Raw genomic sequence first — 6,186 nt, forward strand, 5'->3', positions numbered from 1 at the left:
TCAGAAAGCCAGATGCCACGGGAGGACATTGGAGGACTTTGTGAAGACTTTGGGTTTTACTCTGTGTGAGATGGGGAGCCACTGGCGCGGCACGGGGGCTTGGAACACAGGAGTAGCTTTGATTTACCTTTTGAAAAGGCAGCTGGCTCTGTTGTTGAGAACCCACCGCAGGAGGACAAAGGGGCCAAAGGAGACCACTTAGGGGGCTAGTGCAATAATCTGAGTAGATGGATAGGATTACAGCAGGTTTGGGGGAAGGTGGGTGTTCAGTTTTGGATGTCAAGTTTGAGGTGCCCGTTAGACATCCAAGAGGAAATAACCAATTGTCGATTGACTCTCAGACTCTGAAGTTCAGGGGCGTGGTCTGGGCTAGAGAGAGAAATTTGAAGGATATTGAGAACCACATGCTGGGGTGAGATCACCTGGGGAGTGAGTATAGAGAAGAGGAGAGGTCCCAGGCCTGAGGCCTTCCTACATTGACAGGTGAGAGTGATAAGAGTAATAAGCAGAGAAAACTGAGAAAGAGCCTCTAGTGAGGAAGAAAGGAGGAATGCCAAGAGAGTAATGGAGAAAGTCCAGGACAGAGTGAGTGAGCAGCTGTGGCCTGTGCTGCAGGTGGGTCAGGTAAGTTGAAGACTGAGAATGACATTGGTCTCAGCAACGTGGGAGTCATTTTGGGGACCCCCAAACTACCCTTCTAAGTAGTTTCAGTGGAGTGCTGGAGGGAGCGTGAGGGTGAAAGTCTAATTGGGGTAGGTTCAAGCATGCCAGAATAGGAGAGGACTTGATGAAGATAGCAATAGAGAAACTCTAGGGAGTTTGCTGTAAAGGGGAGTGGGGGGTACAGGTATGTGGAATGGTTGCTGGAGGAGGATGAGAGATTGAGGGTTGGATCCCCCCACCCCACCCCACCCAAGACAGGAGATATTTCAGCATCTGTTTGTGCGCTGATGGAATGATCCAGTAGAGAGGAGGAAATTGCCTGGATAGTGTCCTTGGGGAGGCAAGAAGGAATGGAACCTGATCCACAGGTCAAGGGCTGGCCTTAGATAAGAACACAGTTCTTTGTGGTAACAGGAGGGAAGGCAGAGCATATAGGCAAAGAAGCAAGTAGGTAGGTGGGTGTAGTGGTAGGAGCATGTGGAAAGTTTCTTCTAAAACTTTTTTAAAATAAATGTGTTTATTTATTTATTTATGGCTGCGTTGGGTCTTCGTTGCTGCGCGCAGGCTTTTCTCTAGTTGCATGGAGCGGGGTCTACTCTTCCTTGTGGTGCGCGGGCTTCTCATTGCAGTGGCTTCTCTTGTTGCGGAGCATGGTTTCTAGGCACGTGGGCTTCAGTACTTGTGGCACACAGGCTCAGTAGTTGTGGCTCGCGGGCTCTAGAGCGCAGGCTCAGTAGTTGTGGCGCATGGGCTTAGTTGCTTCGCAGCATGTGGAATCTTCCCAGCCTGGGGCTTGAACACGTGTCCCCTGCATTGGCAGGCAGATTCTTAACCACTGTGCCACCAGGGAAGCCCTTTTTTTTTTTTTTTCTTCTATATTCTGGGTGAAATTGAAAGCAAGAACATATGCTGTGAATGAGGGTACGGAAATAGAGGGAGATTTGAGGAGAGAGGAAAGAGGGCACAAAATGGCCATCTGGGCATGCAGGAGAATGAGTGGAGGAGAGAAGTGTGCTAGGATCACGGAAGGCCCGCTCGAGCTTAGGGGCCACACATTTCAAGTGAGATTCATCAGCTTGGTGTGTGTTCTGCAGGTACTGAGTTGGAGCAGAGTTGTATTTAACCAGGTTAGCGTTTTTTAGGCATGTGCGACTGTAATGGAGAGCAGGGCAAGGGAGTTAAGGGTGTGTGTAAGGGGGTGCTTGTAACAAGGGACCATGGTCCTGAACTGGGTAAGGAGGGGATTAAGGAACCTTCAAAAAGGTGGGAGAGGTCGTGTCATCTTACAAAATAGCCTGACTGAAAGTAGAGAGTGAACGAGACCATGCTGGGGCCTTCTCAGACCTAGGAATTTTGGCTCCTGTATTCTCTTGTTTCATTGGGCTTTGAGCCGCAGCCTCCACAAATGGCTTTTGAACTTTGATTTTAAACAGTCCCTGCAGGTATAGATGAGATCATCGATTAAGCAGGTGTGTCATCAGGAAGTATGTATTAAAGGCCCATTAACTGGTACTGCTGCTTGATTAGGTACAGAGATTTGTATTCTAGGAGCTGGCAGTAGCATCAGGCGGTCACACAGGAGCCTGGTACATGGCCGACCCTGTATCTCCCTGGCTTCAGCCATAAGGATATAGTCCTAACGTGACCTTTGACTCTACAAAGTTTAGGTTAAAAAGAAAATTTTTTTTTTAACTTAGGGATTTTTAAAAATGACCCTTTATCTGAGCAGAGCCCATATCTTTCTGAAGCCAACCAGGAATAGAAGCAGAGAAAAATGTAATTTCTGTGGGTTGAACTGAGTTGTTTTAAATGTCTGCAGACTTCTTGCTTCCCACTTCTCAGTTCTTTTTTTGTGATTTCTTTAGAAAAATGTGAAGTTATGAGCCTTGTTCTTCTGTCTACTAGCCATCACCAACTTCGAGGCCTGACATAGGCCTCAGCCTGCTTTCTGTGTCAGTAACCAGAGCAGCAGTTCTTAAGAGTGACACTCTGAAAAAAAATTGAGATATTTTAGTCAGAGATCTTTCGAGTATTGGCTCCACTTGTTTTGTGACATTGGGCAGATCACTCTGATTCTCTGAGTTTGTTTCCTCATCTGTAAAATGGTGTTCACAGTACTTTTCAGAGATGGTTATAAATAAAAGGATGTGTAAAAGTGCTTTATAAACTGTGCTGTGCTGACGAATTTAGTGGTTTTATGCAAAGGACTTCTAGGCAGTTTTCATGGACTTATCTCTATTAATAAATCATATGGTGTGAAAACATGGGATAACTTTTTTTTCTTTATGAATTATTTACATTTGAATGAGTATGTAGTCTTTTACCCTCCCCAGGGTGCTCAGAGACCAAAAAGTCCCTTATTATTGGTTCATAGCATTTGTTTTCTGAATTTTTCCTTTGCAGAGCAAAACACTATTTTAAAAAATATATATTTATTTATTTATTTATTTTATTTTGGCTGTGCCAGGTCTTAGTTGCGGTATGAGGGATCTAGTTCCTTGACCAGATATCAAACCCAGTCCCCCTGCATTGGGAGCATGGAGTCTTAACCACTGGACCACCAGGGAAATCTCTAAAACACTGTTTTTTTAAGGGAATTTTTTTCTTTTCAAAAGAATAGAGGATGGAGTGGGAGGTTGGGTTTAGCAGATGTAAGTGATTATATATAGAATGAATAAACAACAAGCTTCTACTGTATAGCACAGTGGACTATATTCAATATCCTATGATAAACCATAATGGAAAACAATATAAAAAAAGAATATGTATAACTGAATCACTTTGCTGTACAGCAGAAAGTAGCACAACATTGTAAATCAACTATACTTCAATTAAAAAAAAATAACATCATGCTTTCTTTTTTTTTCTTTTTTCTTTTTTTTTTTTTGCGGTATGCGGGCCTCTCACTGTTGTGGCCTCTCCTATTGCAGAGCACAGGCTCCGGACGCGCAGGCTCAGTGGCCATGGCTCACGGGCCCAGCTGCTCCGCGGCATGTGGGATCTTCCTGGACCGGGGCACAAACCCATGTCCCCTGCATCGGCAGGCGGACTCTCAATCACTGCGCCACCAGGGAAGCCCCATGCTTTCTTTAATAAGGGTTTATCTTGGATTACAAAAGTCAGTCTTCCTACCCCAGGGTTTCTTTTGCATGCTGCTTGTTTCTTGGGGTCCTTGGGTTCTGGCTCTGTCACTTGAAAGTCTTAAAACTGGATATGACAAAGAGCTCAGAAACTTCTTAGAGATGGCAGAATCTGGTCAGGATGACCGGCCCTGAGGGAGGGTGCTGAGGGAGCCAAGCAGGTAGCTCTTGGTCCTGCTCCGTTTTGCCCATCCAGGTTGGCCCTCATCACTGCCTCCTGCTCAGAGTCTAGCTGGTGTCTTTTTGAGCCTGACCGACCATCTACCTTACTCTCCCTGGCCGCTCCCTCGCAGTAGATGCAAACTCTCAGGGCCCTGAGAAATCTGAGTCTTAGGGAAATATTTTGAGGATGACCTGAAAGTGCTTCAGTTTGGGCAGATTTGGAATGAAAACGGGGTTCAGAGATATGCTGGGAGGAGTTAAGGAGATTTCTCTTTAATTATGGCCTCTAATGGCCCCGTCCATACTTATACAGACCTTGGAGAGTGAGGGAGAGTTGACATTCTGAGTGTGTTTTATGGGAAGCTAAAACTAACATTTACTGGGCCTACAGTGCCAGACTTCTTGTCTATAAGCATCATCCCAGGGACTTCCCTGGTAGTCCAGCGGTTAAGACTCCATGCTCCCAGTGCAGCGGGCTCAGATTCTATCCCTGGTCAGGGAACTAGATCCCTCATGGCACAAGTAAGAGTCTGCATGCCACAACTATAAGATCCCACACACCACAACGAAGATCCCTCATGCTGCAACTAAAGACCCGGTGCAGCCAAATAAATATTTTAAAAAAACAAAAACAAAAACAATAACAAAATCATCCCATTACTGTTTCATTCTTAACTATGGTTACTTGATAGAAATTCTAACAGTAATTCAGGAGGAATGATATATACTATTATTACTAAGACAGTGTTGTCTGTTAAGCCAAGTAGTCTACATGTACTGTTTGGTAACATGGCCCAGGTACCAAAAGACACATTTCCATCTCACTGGGTTATACATTTGTTCGGGAGATATTTAATACTTGAGGTTGTTGTGAAAAGCATTGTGTAGCAGTTTTCTTACTATGGAAGAGCAGACGTATGCTGGGTCTGTTAGATCTGTGACCTTAGACAAATAGCCTGAGTCTCAATTTCCTCATTTGTGAAATGGGGATAATGCCTCATACTTGTGCAGCGGTGGCTACAAGAATTTTTAAAGATTTAATGCATATAAAGTGCCCGGGACAGTGCCTGGAACATGATGGATATCAAATAAATGGTAGCTGCTATTATTGTTAGTGCAAAGCATAGAAATAATCTAACTTAAACACATTCGAACCTATTCCAGTGATGTCCAGCATGCTTTTTATTTATTTATTTATTTATTGGCTGCATTGGGTCTTCATTGCTGCACACAGGATTTCTCTTAGTTGCGGCGAGCAGCGGCTACTCTTCGTTGCGGTGCTCGGGCTTCTCATCACAGTGGCTTCTCTTGTTGTGGAGCACAGGCTCTAGGCGTGCGGACTTCAGTAGTTGTGGTGCGTGAGCTCAGTAGTTGTGGCTCGTGGGCTTAGTTGCTCCACGGCATGTGGGATATCTCCCCGGACCAGGGCTCGAACCCATGTCCCCTGCATTGGCAGGCAGATTCTTAACCACTGCGCCACCAGGGAAGTCCCCCCCAGCGTGCTTTTGACATTACCTTATGCTTGGTGGCAAATTTTGTCTTTTAAGGGTGAATTTGATTTTCGAAAATGGCCAAAAATCAGAGTCAGACGTAGTTATGAATTCTTTTGTTGGTGGTGCAACCTCAGAAATGAGAATTGACCATCATATGATAATATTTATGGATCTGTCTGACAACCTGGGTTTGGAGGCAGTTCCAAAAGAGGTGCTCCCTATTTTTTTTTGAGCAATGAGCCTAATAATTGGAAATATATAACTTCTGCAGATGAAATTATTATACATAATTTGAAAATCACTCATTTTAGTCTGTACTACTAAGTGTTAGAATAAGTGACGTAGCCTGTAAATGCTGTGTGAGAGCAAAGGAGGGAATCAGATTAGAGTGGATTGCTTTGGAAAAGTCTTGAGAAGATGGGACTTGAGTTGAAACTTAAAGAAAAGTAGGATTTGATAGTAAGGGATGAGGGGTGGTATTTCTGAGTATTGTGGGGGAGTCACAAGAGCAAAGCATATGTAATTTGGTTTATTTAGCACGTATTGATTGAAGACCTACCATGTGCTGAGCTTGGGAACTCAGATGAATGGACACTGCTCTGACTTTAAGAAATATACGGTACCCTCGGGAAGAAGCACGTGTACAAAACATAGTAGTGGGGGCTTCCCTGGTGGCGCAGTGGTTGAGAGTCCGCCTGCCGATGCAGGGGACACGTGTTCGTGCCCCA

The 6,186-nt window shown here is 44.7% G+C and overlaps 1 protein-coding gene across 3 annotated transcripts in view; it reads left to right on the forward strand.

Annotated features, from left to right (window-relative positions):
* The window catches only part of WIPF2 (WAS/WASL interacting protein family member 2), a 38,593-nt gene that overhangs the window by 28,315 nt on the left and 4,092 nt on the right, over positions 1-6,186 (forward strand). The window lies entirely within an intron of this gene.

This window comes from Lipotes vexillifer, unplaced genomic scaffold, assembly GCF_000442215.2.
Source record: "Lipotes vexillifer unplaced genomic scaffold, Lipotes_vexillifer_v1.1 scaffold591, whole genome shotgun sequence".
NCBI classification, from domain to species: Eukaryota; Metazoa; Chordata; class Mammalia; order Artiodactyla; family Lipotidae; genus Lipotes; species Lipotes vexillifer.